Source organism: Scyliorhinus torazame, chromosome 14 (assembly GCF_047496885.1).
Source record: "Scyliorhinus torazame isolate Kashiwa2021f chromosome 14, sScyTor2.1, whole genome shotgun sequence".
Taxonomy (NCBI): domain Eukaryota; kingdom Metazoa; phylum Chordata; class Chondrichthyes; order Carcharhiniformes; family Scyliorhinidae; genus Scyliorhinus; species Scyliorhinus torazame.
In genome coordinates, this window is record NC_092720.1 from 165,659,252 (window position 1) to 165,675,586 (window position 16,335).

Here is a 16,335-nt window from a genome sequence, read left to right on the forward strand (position 1 = left end):
TCTCTCACAGCCAATCACGTACACAAAGTACGGACATGTCCCGCCAACAGTTTCAATCACTCAGCCAGTCACGTAGAGGGGGCGGGCCTTCCCTGACTCCGAGCTCTGCGCAGTTCTGCGCAGCCGCTTTCCAGGCAGACTCCCACCGGGTCGCAACTACATTACCCATGCGCAGTAAGGAGCGGTAGTATGGAATCAGGGGGAGAGCCAGTCCGCAGTGCCTGACGGGAATTGTAGTTCCGCCGCGCGCAGCGACAGTTGGCGCCAGCGTTCGAGCCCGGCGGCAATTGGAATTGGAGTTGCGCACCTGTGAATCCTTGTTGCGGGAACCAGGATCCCACCCACCCTCCCGCTCCTTCGCAGTTTGCCGCAGAGCTGACACTAGCAGATAGATCTCCTCAATAACGCGACCTTCCCTTTTGCCAAATCCATTCACACGCTTCCCCCTCACGAAAACATGCTGACTGATGTCAGTCGGGCCTTTTTAACTGTTCCTCCAGCAGCTTTTCCTGACTTCTTCCCCTCATTCAACTTGTCACCCTACCGAGGGTTGAAAATCACCCCTGTTCTCCCTGCCAAGTGGATATCTTCCCGGGTGACTGAGCCAGAAAGCTGAAGACAGGATCTGATGGTGTTCCTCCAGCTCAGTCCTCCACATGGGTAATTACTCTCCACAATCAGGAAAGCACCATCAGCCAGACTGGGCCACCCAAAGAATTCTTCACCGGCTCTCCTGTGACTGTCACTGAGGGGTTGCCACTCTGATCTTAATGTATTTTATGTAAACACTGCATAATATTGTCATTCAGTACAGCAATTGCCTGTGGTCAGGAGTAACATATGCTCAGCCCCTTTACCATATATCCATATGCTCCCATTCTCTACACAAACCCATCAGCAATCACCTCAAGAGATTCAACTTTATACCCCTCCCCAGGGACATGCTTAGTAACTTGTAGTGTCACAAGTAGAAATATAAGTATCTTCCACTCCTGAACACACAGCACATCACCCCGCCAGCAACCCTCCGCTGGCGGCTGTGTTATCTGGAGCCCACTGCTGCCATGCTGCAGAGTAATTAAACTCAAACTACTGATTTCCCTGTGTGCTTGCTGGGGTACAATTCCAAGTCTAATATCATGATCTAATGTCACATTATTAATTCGCTCTTGGGCCGGTACATCACAGGACTGTCCTTTAGACAGGAATCAGTTGAATTTACTTTGCCCTCCTCCAATTTGGACAGTAACTTCTTTCCTTGCAGCTGTATGGCTTGAAACCCAATTCTTGTTCCTTAGATAGCAAAATTGCGGGACTTTAAGGGTTCTTTGCGCCATCCACAAGATGTAATAATGCAACCTCACGCCCACAGGTACCGTTTACATCAGGTTGTATGCTCTCTATGTCTTTTATTTCATTTCCTCAGAAATGATCACTCTCCGGTCACTACAAGCACAGAGTAACTAAACAAACCCAGGCTCTGCCCTGAGCATAAGGTCACTCCCAAAGTTACACCATGAGTGAGTGTCATTCCCTGAGTGACAGTCACTGCCAAAATTAGAATCCATCATCGAGTGACAGACTCACTCCTCAAGAACTGGTTCAATCTTAGCTCCTACTCTGTACCGCCTCCCATGCCTGATCTCAATTTTTCCTCTCTCCTGTGTCCCTCGCTGCTGTATATGTGCTGATCCCACTACATGTCTTCATTGCCTTGGACGCTGAGGGTCTTTCTATTCTGATCTTCTGTCAAACATATCTAAGGCTACAAATCCCACACGGATGTTGTTAGTTTGAAGGCCTCAGGATGAAGAATGCTACTCCCATATGAGAAAATCTGTTAAATGTTTACCAGGGGGAACTGAGACAGCAGCTGCAATAAGTGAGGTTTTATTCATGGTGCCGAGGACCGGAGTTCGATCCCAGTCCCGGGTCACTGCCTGTTGGAGTTTGCACATTCTCCTCGTGTCTCTGTGGGCCTCACCTCCACAACCCAAAGATGTGCAGGGTAGGTAGATTGACCACTCTGTCATGTTAGGTACATTGGCCTAACACTGGCTGCAACTGGATGCAACTTAGATCAGAAAGATACTCCAGACCTTGAAGTTAGTTCAATCAGGTTTATTGAACTAATAGCACAGTTAGCACAGTTCTCTGTGCGTTTGACTCTCTGCTAACTTAAGTGTGGTTACTCTGTCTGACTGAACCAGAGTAGCTCTTAGCCACGTGGCGGAGGTGTGAGATTGTAACAACACCCTTGACTGACTAGATGTTCATCAGTGGAAAGAGGCGGAGTGTGAGGGCTTTGTGTCTTTTATAGTCAGATCCCACCCCTGAGTGTCCTGCCTGCTTATTGGTCATGTGTTCTCTGTGTTCATTAGCTGCTTGTCTGTACATCGTTATGTGTGTGTGTGCCTGCATTTCATGACATTCCCCTTTTTTTATGTTTGGATGACATATGTGAGTGTATTTACAAGAATAGGCCAATATTAACATGTATACATGCAGTGGATGTGAACATTTGTACATGTGAAAACAGCTGCCTAATGCGAGAACACAGAACATAGCAAACAGAACAAATGTTCATATGTCCAGTCTCTGTGGCTTGCGTCTGATCCTGGTCGACCGCCGGAGAGGTGGTGGTGGGGATGACAGCGCCTTGATGGGCGGGATTGAAGCCTGACTGGTGGCCTCGTGAGTCGAGGTATCAGGAGGTGGCAAAACAACAGAAGGAAACGGAGACAAATGTGGTTGTGGGCAGGCAACTTTGCACAGTGCCCGTCTGTTTCGTTGCACAACAGAACCATCAGCCAGATGCACAACATACGAGCGGCGGGGGGGTGGGGGCTGCGGGCAGCCTGTCGAACAACAACAGCTGGAGCTGACCAGCCTCCATCAGGGATCTTGACCCGAACAGTGTCTGACGGGAATAACACGGGCAAATCGGTGGCATGAGCATCATAGCCCTGTTTTTGCCAGTCTCGGAGTTGCTGCACCTTCTGCAGCACCGGGAGGTGACCCAGGTTGGGCACGTGTATGGCTGAAAATGTCGTTCGCAGGTCCCTGTTCATCAGGAGTTGAGCCGGCGACATGCCAGTGGACAGTGAGGTCGCCCTGTACGCAAGCAACACAAGGTGAATGTCAGACGCAGAATCCGCGGCCTTGCAGATGAGCTGCTTCACTATGTGCACCCCTTTCTCAACTTTTCCGTTTGCCTGCGGATAGTGTGGGCTGGAAGTGACGTGTTTGAACTGATACGACTGGGCAAACAGAGACCATTCATGGCTGCTGAAGCACAGGCCATTGTCACTCATGACAGTGAGTGGGATACCATGCCTGGAGAATGTCTCCTTACAGGCCTTGATGACGGTCTGAGATGTGAGGTCTGAGAGCTTCACGACTTCAGGGTAATTGGAAAATAATCAGATGAACACGTAATCATGACCATTTGCATGGATGAGGTCGATGCCAACCTTGGACCATGGAGAGATTTCGATTTCATGCTGCTGAAGTGTCTCCTTACTCTGCGCTGGCTGGAAGCGTTGACAGGTCGCACAGTTAAGGACCATGTTCGCGATATCCTGGCTGATCCCAGGCCAGTAGACAGCCTGCCTGGCTCTTGGTCTGCACTTTTCCACACCCAGGTGGCCCTCATGGATTTGACGGAGCACCAAACTCTGGAGATTTTGTGGAATTACAATCCGGTACAATTTGAGGAGGATACCATCAACCACCGTGAGGTCATCCTTTACATTGAAAAATTGAGGGCACTGCCCTTTTGCCAGCCATTGGCTAGGTGTTGCATAACACGCTGCAAGAGGGGGTCTTTGGCTGTCACCTCACGGATACGAATCACCTTCTCATCAGATGCCGGGAGGGTGCTAGCACACAGCTGCACCTGTGACTTAACCTGTGATTCAATTTGCCGGATGACGTCCGGTGGTTCACTAGGCACGGCGATGGAGCGGGACAGTGTATCGGCAATGATGAGTTCCTTGCCAGGCATGTAGACCAGTTCAAAGTCGTACCTTCTGTGTTTGAGGAGGATGCGCTGCAACCGAGGTGTCATGTCATTAAGGTCCTTGTGGATAATATGGACGAGGGGCCTGTGATCCATCTTGACTGTGAATGTCGGCAGGCCGTAGACATAGTCGTGAAACGAGAATGCGAGTGAGAAGCCCCAGTCATTCCTTCTCGATTTGTGCATACCTTTGTTCGGTGGGCGTCATTGCCCTTGATGCGTAGGCAACCGGTGCCCAGGATGAAGTGTCATCGCGTTGCAGCAGGACCGCACCAATGCCATCCTGGCTCGCATCTGTCAAAATTTGTGTTTTCCTGTCTGGGTCGAAAAATGACAATACAGGTGCAGTGGTGAGCTTGGCTTTCAGCTCCAACCACTCTGCCTGATGGGCCGCCTTCCACTCGAAGGCAGTGGACTTCTTCACTAGGTTTCGTAGGGCCGTGGTATGTGAGGCCATGTTTGGGATGAACTTGCCCAGAAAATTGACCATGCCCAGGAAGCGCAATACCGCCTTCTTGTCTTCCGAGACCTTCATGGCTGCGATGGCCTTGACCTTGTCTGTATCGGGGCACATGCCCTGCTGAGAGATCCGATCTCCTCGGAACTTGAGTGTCGACATGCCAAAGCAACATTTGGCCCTGTTCAGCTTCAGGCCATTGACGTGGACACGGCGGAATACCTACTGGAGACGGGAAACATGGTCCTCAGGGGTCGTGGACCATATGATGACGTCGTCCACGTATACACAAACCCCTTCGATGCCCTCCATCATCTGCTCCATGATGCGATGAAATATCTCCGATGCCAAGACGATGCCGAACGGCATATGGTTATAGCAGTACCTGCCAAACAGTGTGTTCAAGGTGCAGAGCCTTCTGCTGGACTCATCCAGCTGGATTTGCCAGAATCCATGTGACGCATCTAACTTCATGAAAAACCGTGCATGTGCCATCTCACTGGTGAGTTCCTCCGGCTTCGCGATGGGGTAATGTTCACGCATTATATTCTGGTTGAGATCCTTGGGATCAATGCAGATGCGCAGGTCTCCAGAGGTTTTTTTAACCACCACCATCGAACTGACCCAGTCAGTCGGTTCGGTTACCCTGGAAATGATCCCCTGCTGCTGCAGCTCCTTGAGCTGTTCCTTCAGGCGCTCCTTCAGCGGAGCCGGGACCCGGCGTGGTGCATGGACCACTGGCTTGGCATCAGGTTGCAGTAGGATCTTGTACCGATATGGGAAAATGCCCATCCCGTCAAACACATCTGGATACTGAGCGAGGATGTCGTCAGTGCCAGCTTGAAGATCCATGTTGGAGGATGTCGTTGAATTAAACCCGCTGCACCAGGTTTAGCTTTTGCAGGCATGCGCACCCAGTAGGGATGCCCTGTCTGCCTTGACAATTTTGAACCGTAGCCATGCATGGGTACTCCGGTTGGAGACGAGTAGATGGCAGGACCCCAGTGCCGTGATGGCATTACCGTTATAGTCCAGGAGCTGGCAGGCTGCTGGAAGGATCTTTGGGGGCTCCTTGATGCGTTTGAAGTCTGCCTGTGAGAGGAGGTTGGCAGAAACACCTGTGTCCAGCTTGAATTGGATGGAACAGCGGTTGACCTGCATCACCGCATGCCATTCGTCCTCCAAATCCACAGTGAGGATGGACTGAATGCGAGATGAGTTAGATGTGGCATGTTCACATGTGGTAATGATGCCCACTCGGTAGGCGGACTCCAGGCACTCGTCCTCCGGATCCGTTGTACTGCCAGGATCAGAATCCTGTCATTGTCGTTGCACATTCTGGACGCGCCGTCGTCGGAATTGGGAGCGCTGGCCTCTGACTGGTGGTGCAGACCTGCACAAGGCTGCATAGTGTTCAGGCTTCCCGCAGTTTAAACATTGCCTGCCTCTTGCAGGGCAGTGCCCCTTTAAGTGGGCGTTGCCACAGTTCGGGCATGTCATGACGTCGGCGTCGTGACACGGTGTACCTCGTCGCACATGCGCAGTGCGGTCGGGAAACATCTGCACCTGCGCAGTGTGGGTGTCGGCCGCTTCGTTATCCTGTTCGCATCGCGCATGCGTGGGGCTCCGGGAAAAGCGCGCGATATGGCCACTGTCTTCAATGCTGAGGCGCTGCATCCGGGAAATGGCCTGCACACTCACTGCCTCGTGGGAAGCAAGTTTCTCATTTTCAGCTAATTTGTATTGGGAATATCAATTTTTTGCGTGCTCACGCACTACATGTTTCAATCTCGACTGGCAGGGTGATGTGCTTGATTTTTAAGAGCTGCTCTCTCAGAGGATCAGAGTGAACTCCGAACACGATTTGGTCTCTGAGCAATATCACCAAAGTTGCAGGACAGTGCTAGCAGGCGGAGGCTAGTTAAAAAGGCATTGAAAGATTCATCTTTACCTTGAAGATGTTGTTTGAATATGTAGCGCTCAAAGATTTCATTGGTGTCCACTTCCCAGTGACTATCGAACTTGTCCAGGATGGTCTGAAACTTTGTCTTGTCCTGGCCTTTGGTGAAGTTAAACGAGTTGAAGAGTTCGATGGCTTGATCACCCGCTGTTGAGAGGAGAAGCGCGATCTTTCTTCCATCTGACGCACCCTCGAGGTCTGAGGCTTTGTGTACAGCAGAAACTTTTGTTTGAATATCCGCCAGTTGGCACTGAGATTGCCGGAGGTCCTGAGCTGGTGAGGAGCCTGAATCTTCTCCATGGTGACGGGATACATTTACTGGTCGTCACGGAACGGACTGAGGTAAGCCACCTTAAATTAGTAGTCTCCTGGTATCATGTCGTGTTAGGTACACTGGTCTAACACTGGCTGCAACTGGATGCAGCTTAGATCAGAAAGATACTCCAGACCTTGAAGTTAGTTCAATCAGGTTTATTGAACTAATAGCACAGTTAGCACAGTTCTCTGTGCGTTTGACTCTCTGCTAACTTAAGTGTGGTTACTCTGTCTGACTGAACCAGAGTAGCTCTTAGCCACGTGGCGGAGGTGTGAGATTGTAACAACACCCTTGACTGACTAGATGTTCATCAGTGGAAAGAGGCGGAGTGTGAGTGCCTCGTGTCTTTGACAGTCAGATCCCACCCCTGATTGGCCTGCCTGCTTATTGGTCATGTCCTGTTCTCTGTGTCCATTAGCTGCTTGTCTGTATATCATTATGTGTGTGTGTGTGCGTGTGCCAGCATATCATGACACACTCTAAATAGCCCTTATTTGGAAAAAAAAATTGGGTACTGTAAATTTAAATAAAAGGGTGCTTTTATTGAACTGGGTCGATGGGAAGTTTAAATTCCCACCTGATCTGCTGCTCAAAGTTGCCTCTGTTTCACTGGTTAATTTCCCAAACTTCAGGAAACTCATGTTACTCATGTTCCTCCAGAAATATTTGGATTGGCTGTGAGAGACGTCAATCAGAGAGCCCACCCACTCTGCCTATTCTCTCCTCTTCCTCTACCACAGCTGCTTCACTTCCTGTAGGGACTCAAAACCAAGTCAGGAGATGGTGAGTGAAGGAGCAGAATTTAGAAGAATTACATTGCACAATATCCACACTAATGTTCAGGCAGTCTGACTATCCTGTGGGCAATCAGGTGTGGAAATGCCCCTTATGCTGTGTGAGAAGATCCAGTTTAGAGACCTGTTTACTCGGTGCTTTGTGCTGAGCTGTTTGATTGGCTGTGTGTTGGATATTGAGGGTGTTTATTGGAAGCATTTCCCTTCTGATTTACAGGCTGAGTTTTGTTGATGGACCATTGCTGAATATGGGAAGCTGAGGTGTAATTATCTGGGAGGGGCAGACATACAATTATTGAAATACCTTCTAATGTCTTCTTTAAAGATTTTACCTGAAGCCCTCTGCATTTCCCAAAAGCTTGGGCTTGCTTTTGATCATTTTGCCCAGTGCTGTGTCTGAGAGCTGAATTTGGGATGTGCAGTCTGAGTGAGTGCAGTGTATTTATTTCCCAGGATAACCCAAACCCTTCAATCAGCTATACTTTCTGCCCAGTATGTTTTCCTCAAATAATTTGGAAAGCAAGGGGAGAAATTTCAAAATCTCCATGGAATTAACATTTCTGAGTGTCTTTTATATTATAAACATACTTTCACAAACTGTTTTTGCTTCCACAATATAAACTCATAGTGAATTGATAGCCGCACGACTGTCTTTTCCATTGCCATCATGGTGCTTGGGAAGTTGGGGGTCTCGGCGGAGGAAAGAAAGTAGCCACGTTGTCTGCTCCTGGTCACTATCCAGTGTCCCTGCTGGAAACAGACGGTGTGTGATAGTCAAGTGAGGAAAAAGAAGGGACTTGTATCTGATCCCCCACACAGGGGAATAGCAGATTGGCACTCACTGAGGAACAGTCTCTAAATGAGGACTGAGTCCCTTCAGCAAAGGAGGAGAGGGAGTGGGAGGAAATCATGTTTTCTTTTTCTGCTTTACAGAAGGATTGCACCGTACTACACCAGAGAATATAGAGAGGATCAACACCACAGATCCTGACCATCAGCCAAGAAACAACTGCACAACTGTGCAAAGACATCCAGTACGTTCTCAGCATTGCTCAACACAGAGAAGGTTGGGCAGTGAAACCATCATCTGGAAATCAGCCGGGTCAGGGTAGGTTTGACATATCATCAGATCTGAAACTGGTCAGTGGTGTGGAACCTTCCATCAGAACCAACCTTTCCGAAGGTTCGGCTATGGGTGATCGATCAGAGTGAGGCTGAGAAGAAGTGTGAGTGGACTCGCAAGTGTGATGGGAGCTTCATTCATTCATCGAGCCTCATGAATCACTGACTGATTCCTCCTGGTGAGAGGCTATTCTCGTGAGAGGAGGGCTCCAAAGGCTTATAAGAGCTCCAAGCACACAAGATTCATATGTTGACCCAGTTGCAACATACAAACACCCACATGGAAGAGAAATCATTTTTTTGTGAGCTGAATGATCAAGCAGGGTCATCAATGATGGTGAAACATCAACGCATTCACTCTGGAGAGAAGCCATTCAAATGTGAAATGTGTAACAAGGGATTTGCGGAATCATATTCCCTGCTGACACACTGGCGTGTTCACACTGGGGAGAAACCATTCATGTGTGAGGTTTGCAACAAATCATTTTCACAATCATCGTCCCTCCGTGTACATCAACGCATTCACACAGGGGAGAAACCATTCACATGCGAGGTGTGTGAGAAATCGTTCTCACAGTCATCGACCCTCCGTCTACACCAACGCATTCACACAGGGGAGAAACCCTTCACGTGTGTGATGTGTGACAAATCATTCTCACAATTAACAAATCTTCACGTACATCAACGCATTCACACAGGTGAGAAACCATTCGCCTGCGAGGTGTGTGACAAATCTTTCTCGTGTTCGTCAACCCTCCGACTGCACCAACAGATTCACACAGGGGAGAAGCTGTTCACATGCGAGGTGTGCGGCAAATCTTTCTCGTGCTCTTCGAATCTCTGCCTACACCAACGCATTCACACTGGAGAGAAACCATTTAAGTGTGAGTTGTGCGACAAATCATTCTCAAGGTCATCGTACCTCCTGCTCCATCAGAGGATCCACACTGGGGAGTGACCCTACAGGTGTGAAGTTTGTCAAAAGCTTTCACCATGTCTCCGACCCTCGTGTGACACCAGAACATTCATATGAGAGAAACGTGTGAGTTCTGTAATAAAACCTTCCCACAGTTGGACCTGGAACATTAGTGAACCCACATGAGAGACAACTGTTTCAGTGTGACATGTATCAGGATTATTTCATCTGCTCCTCTCTCACCAAACACAAACATCTCCATAAGATCATAAGATAGATGAGCAGAATTAGGCCATTCGGCCCATCGAGTCTGCTCCGTTCAGGGCTGATATGTTCCACATCCCCATTCTCCTGCCTTCTCACTATAATACCTGATCCAGAAATCCCCTTATTAATCAAGAACACCAGATTTGTGCTTTAGATGCTGTTAGCTGCAGGGCCACAGACCAAAAGCTGGAAGGTGGAATTAGACAGAATAGTTATTTCTTAGAGCATAAGAACTAGGAGCAGTATTAGAACTAGGAGCAGTATTAGGCCACTCGGGCCTGCTCCACGTTCAATACGATCATGGCTGATTTCATCATGGCCTCAACTCCACTATCCTGCCCATTCTCTGTAACGCATCAATCTCTTACCAATTGAAAATCTGTCTAACTCCACCTTAAATTTACTCACTGTCCCAACATCCACCACACTCTGGGGGAGTGAATATCACAGATTCATGACCCTTTGGGAGAAGTAGTTTCACCTCATCTCTGTTTTAAATTTGCTACCCCTTATCCTGAGACTATGACCTCTCGTTCTAGACTGCCCAAGAGGAAGCATCTGCTCCACGTCTACTTTATCCATACTTTCATCTTATATACCTCAATTTGAATTCCCTCATTCTTCTAAACTCGAGAGTATAGGAATCACAGGATGGTTACAGCACAGAAGGAGGCCATTCAGCTCATCAAGTCTGAGCTGGCTGTCTGCAAAAGCAATTCAGGTGGTTCAATTTCCCTGTAACCTTGCACATTTTTAATCTTGTGCTGCTTATCCAATTCTTTTTGAAAGCAACCATTGAACCTACCTCCGCCATACTCTCAGGCAATGCAATCCAGATCCTAACTGCTCGCTGAATACAAAAATATTTTATCATGTTGCCTTTGTTTTTGTTTTGCAAAACACCTTGGGCGAAATTCTCCCCCAACGGCGCGATGTCCGCCGACTGGCGCCAAAAACGGCGCCAATCAGACGGGCATCGCGCCGGCCCAAAGGTGCGGAATGCTCCGCATCTTTGGGGGCCCAGCCCCAACATTGAGGGGCTAGGCCGACGCAGGAGGGATTTCCGCCCCGCCAGCTGGCGGAAATGGCGTTTGTTGCCCCGCCAGCTGGCGCAGAAATGCGGCGCATGCGTGGGAGCGTCAGCGGCATCCGACAGTTTCCCGCGCATGCGCAGTGGGGAAAGTCACTTCCTCCTCCGCCATGGTGGAGACCGTGGCGGGGGCGGAAGGGAAAGAGTGCCCCCACGGCACAGGCCCGCCCGCGGATCGGTGGGCCCCGATCGCGGGCCAGGCCACCGTGGGGGCACCCCCCGGGGTCAGATCGCCCCGCGCCCCCCCCAGGACCCCGGAGCCCGCCCACGCCGCCTGGTCCCGCCGGTAAATACCAGCTTTGATTTACGCCGGCGAGACAGGCAATTTCTGGGCGGGATTTCGGCCCATCCGGCCCGGAGAATTGAGCGGGGGGTCCCGCCAACCGGCGCGGCCCGATTCCCGTCCCCGCCCAATCTCCGGTACCGGAGACTTCGGCGGGGGCGGGATTCACGGCGGCCAACGGCCATTCTCCGACCCGGCAGGGGGGTCGGAGAATGACGCCCCTTAAATATGTATCCTCTGGTTCTTGACCCACTCCACCAAAGGTGCCAGTTATTTCTACTCTATCTACAACTCTCATGATTTTGAACAAAATCAAATCTCCTTTCAACCTTCTCTGCGCGAAAGAAAATAACCCCAGCTTCCCCAACCTTTGTTCATAACTGAAGTCCGCCATCCCCCATTTTCATTAATCCTTTCCACACACTCTCTAATGGCTGTACATCCTTCCTAAAATGGGCTGCCAAGAAATGGAAAAAATTCCAATTGAGGCCAAACCAGTGTTTATATTCTTCATAAATTCCTTGCTTTTGTACATGAGCTCAGGATCCTGTATTGTCCTTTTACACACTTTCTCAACCTTATACTGACTTACCCTTCCTGATTTCGACTCGATGTCAGTATTATTTGATCTGACTGTTTAAGGAGACCATTGCGTCTCTAGCAAACTCGTTTAAATATCTGATAACAACAAAAACTATTTGGATTTATATAGTGCCTTTAATGGAATAAAATGTCCCAAGGTCCTTCACAGGGGCATTATTAAAACAAAATATGATACAAGGCCACAAATGGAGATTTTTGATCAGATGACCAAAAGCTTCAAAGAGGTAGGTTTTAAAGAATCTCTTAAAGTAGGAAAGAAAGAAAGGTAGAGAGCCAGAGAGGTTGAGAGATGATATTCCAGAACTTAGGGCCAAGACACAGCCACCAATGGTGGAATGATTAAAACAAGGAATGCTTAAGATTAAGGGCTGGTATCTTGGAGGTTTGTCAAACTGAAGGAGATTACAAAGAAGGGGCCGAAAAAGCCATGAAGTGATTTGGAAAAAAGGATGAGAATTTTGAAACCAAGCCTGATTTAATTTGATTTTGATTTATTGTCCCATGTACCAAAATACAGTGAAAAGTATTTTTCTGGGGCAGAGGGAACGTGCACACTACGTACATAGTAGACAAAGAGAATAATCAAAAGAGAAAATTGACAAATGGTACATCGACCAGCAGTGATTGGTTACAGTGCGGAACAAGGGGCTAAACAAAGCAAATACATGAGCAAGAGCAGCTTAGGGTGTCGTGAATAGTGTTCTTACAGGGAACAGATCAGTCCGAGGGGGAGTCGTTGAGGAGTCTTGTCGCTGTGGGGAAGAAGCTGTTCCTTTGTCTGGATGTGCGGGTCATCAGACTTCTGTACCTTCTGCCTGATGGAAGGGTCTTGAAGAAGGCAATACCTGGGTGGGAGGGATCTCTGATAATGCTGTCTGCCTTCCTGAGGCAGCGGGAGGTGTACACAGAATCAATGAGGGGGTGGCAAGCTTATGTGATGCGCTGGGCTGAGTTCACCACACTCTGCAGTTTCTTGCGATCTTGGACTGAGTAGTTGCCATACCAGGCTGTGATGCAGCCAGATAGGATGCTCTTTATCTGTAGAAGTTGGTGAGAATTGATGCAGACATGCCAAATTTATTTAGCTTCCGTAGGAAGTAGAGACGTTGTTGGGCTTTCTTGACTGTTGCATCAACGTGAGTGGACCAGGCAGACTGTTGTGATGGTGACCCCAGGAACTTAAAGCTATCGACCATCTCCACTTCAGAGACATTGATGCAGACGGAATGACCAGTGTAAATCAGTGAGCACATACTCACTGATCAGTATACTCAGGATAATGAGTGAACAGAATTTGATGCAGGTTAAGGCACAGGGAGCAGAGTATATGATGATTTCAAATTAATGGACAGCATAATGTGGAAAGCTGGGCAGAAGTACATTAGAATAATCAAGGGTGCGATTTACCGGCCTATCCTGCTCAATCTCTCTTCATAAAACAAACCCTTCATCTCTGGAATCAATTAAGTGAGCCTCCTCTGAACTGCCTAGAATGAACTACATCCCTCCTCAAATAAGGGGACCACAACTGTGTACAAAACTCCAGATGCAGTCTCACCAATGCCTCGTACAGTTGAAGGAACACTTCCTTACCTTTATCCTCTATTTCTTTAGCTATAAATGCCAACATTCCATTTACCTGCATGCTAGTTTTCTGTGACTCAATCTCAAGGACACCTAGATCTCTCCGCACCGGAGCACCCCAAAGTCTCCCTCCATTTAGATAATAAGTTGCGTTTCCATTTTTCTGACCAAAATGGATAACCTCACACTTATCCATGTTAAATTCCATCTGTCACATTTTGGCCGACTCACATAACCTATCTATATCCATTTGTAAGGTTCTTATTTCTTCATTGCAACTTACTGTCCACCTATTTTAGTGTCACCTGCAAATTTGTCGAGAGAACCTTCTATCCTTGACTCCAAATCGTTGATAAAGATTGTAAATAGTTGGGGCCCAAGGGTTGAAACCTGTGGCACCCCACTAGTTACATCCTGCCATCCAGAATAAAAGACCTATTTATCCCAGCTCTCTGTCTCTGTCCAACATCCAGCCTTCTATCTAAGCTAATAAATTAGCCCTAACGCAGACTTGAACCAGCTCGCCTGCTTGCCTTATACTGAGAGTGTCTGTGTTGTTTACTCTCCAGTGCTCACACACTGGAGCTTCCAAAGCACTGTCTGTCTCAGCAGTCTCTGTCTCCAACCTCTCCCACCATCAGTCCAATTGTTTCAAGAAGGTCAATTTAAGCTGTGATAGATCGTCAAACATCATCAGAAGATTTCAATCTGTATCAAAGCTGCTGTTTATTCACAGATGTCACTGTGTCTCTGGGAGGATTTCCTCAGCCACAGGAAGTATGTGTGTCAGGATTTTCCCTGCTCTGGGCAAGAGGGAAATACCTCACTGGTTTCCACAGCCTGATTTTTCTTCCTTCTTGAAGACAGTTGAAAGGAGTTATTTTTTCTCCCAAATCCGTAGGATGAGTTCAAAGGAGTCTTGATGTGAGCAGAAGTCCACCAATTCTGAAGCCCTCAACTGAAATTTGCCATCGGAGCCACAGGCTTTGTTCTTTATCTGTTTGATGTCCTGGAAATCGGCCGGGTCAGGGAGGCTTTAACATATCATCAGAAACTGGTCAGTGTTGTAGAACCTTCTATCAGAACCAACCTTTCCAAAGGTTCGGCTGTGTGCGAGCAGTCAGGGTGAGACTGGGAAGAAGTGTCAGTCACTCTAAGTGTGGTGAGAGCTTCAATTATTCCACGAGTTTCATGAACCACTGACTCAATCCTAAGAGGCAATTCTAATGTGAGGAGCACTCCACGCACAAGATGCAGATGTAATGACCTCTGTTAAGGCAAGGGCAGCTAAATGGAAGAGAAACGATTCGTGTGTGAAGTTTGCGATGAAGCTTTTGTGAAATCATCAGGCCTCCTAATACACCAGGGGAGAAACCCTTTGGGTGTGAGGCGGCTGTCACCAATTCCTCCAAGCTCCTGAGAAACCAGAGGATTCACACAGGTGAAGTGTGCAACAAATCATGATCGCTGTCATCGGACCTCCTCGTCCACCAATGCACTCACATTGGAGAGAGACTGTTCAGCTGCGAAATCTGTGACAAATCATTCACACGGTCATCGACCCTCTGTGTATGTCAACGCATTCACACAGGGGAGAAACCATTAACATGGAAGGTGTGTGATTAATCTTTTACTCCGCTATCGAGCCTAAATGTACATCAACGCACTCGCTCAGGAAAGGATGTTCATGTGTGAGGTCTGTGATAAGTCATTCGTATGGTCATCAAACCTGTTTGGGAGAGAGAAAGTGATGGCAGAGTCTGACCACAAACCACTTCAAAGCAACTTTTTCAAACCACTTCTATCTGCTCCAAAGTGTTTAGAAAAGATGTTACTTTACTTGCAGAGATATAATTTGGAAGTGAAGACCTGAACACCAAAGATGAATGTGTGTGTAGGGACAGACAAAATTGTAACAGACTAAAATGGATAGATTTTTTGTTTAAGTGTGATCATTTTGTTTATGGATTATTTATGTGGAGTAACTTGTAAACAAAAGGGGGATGTTTGATAAATCCGTTGTACACTCATGTTCCATATTAATTCAAGGCTTTGATTGAATTATATAATCGATAAGTTATGTTATCAACAACCTAATTAATCATTGATTTTTGATTGATGTATTTTTAATTTCTCCACATAATCAAACAGCAGGAATGATTCATTAATTTTGAGTAATGCAAGTTTTAAACTCTCAATTTTTCAAATGTGAGCCATTTTCAGTTGAAGTGTGAGGACATTGCATGAAACCCCACTGAGACGGGAACACTGAGACACTAGTCCCAATGAAAAGGGCTTTGTTTAAAAACAGATTAAACCTGGCAAAGAAGCCGTTGTTCTTTATGGGAGATACATTGCTTTTGAACTGGATGTCATCAACTGGAAGAAGTAATTAAAAACCAATTAAATCAGTCCAGTGACAGTCAGGATCGATGGTCTGGCCAGTTGTCTCTGGGGTGAGCTTCAGAAAAAAATTGAAATATGAAATATGGCAAAATTGAAAAGGCTGAAAGAGAAAGGCTTAAATCTTAATGAGGCTCAAAAATACATTTCAATAATTGTGTCTCCAGGTATGGAGTTGAATTGCTCTGGTGCTGAATTCAAATCCAACCAGGGAAGGTAATCTATATAGAATTACAGAGCAGAAACAGACCATTCGGCCCAATTGTTCCATGCTGGTGTTGATGCTTCACACAAGTCTCTTCTCACCCTATCAGCATATCCTTCTGTTCCTTTCTCCTTCATGAGCTCATCTTGTTTCCCCTTAAAGACATCCATGTTATTCACCACAAACACTCACGTGAATGCTTTCTCTATGAAAATAGAAAATAATTAAATTTGCTCAATAGGATTAAAATAAAATATGAAAACATTAAGGTTGTCCGAAAACCCCAAATATTGTCCTTCAGGGAAGTGAACCTT

The 16,335-nt window shown here is 47.4% G+C and overlaps 1 long non-coding RNA gene across 1 annotated transcript in view; it reads right to left on the reverse strand.

The window, feature by feature from the left end:
- Positions 1-15,521: 15,521 nt before the first annotated feature.
- The window catches only part of LOC140390162 (uncharacterized), a 50,047-nt gene continuing 49,233 nt past the window's right edge, over positions 15,522-16,335 (reverse strand). Inside the window, exon 3 of the long non-coding RNA XR_011934573.1 lies at positions 15,522-16,226. This is a non-coding gene — a long non-coding RNA (uncharacterized lncRNA). The remainder of the gene's footprint in view (positions 16,227-16,335) is intronic.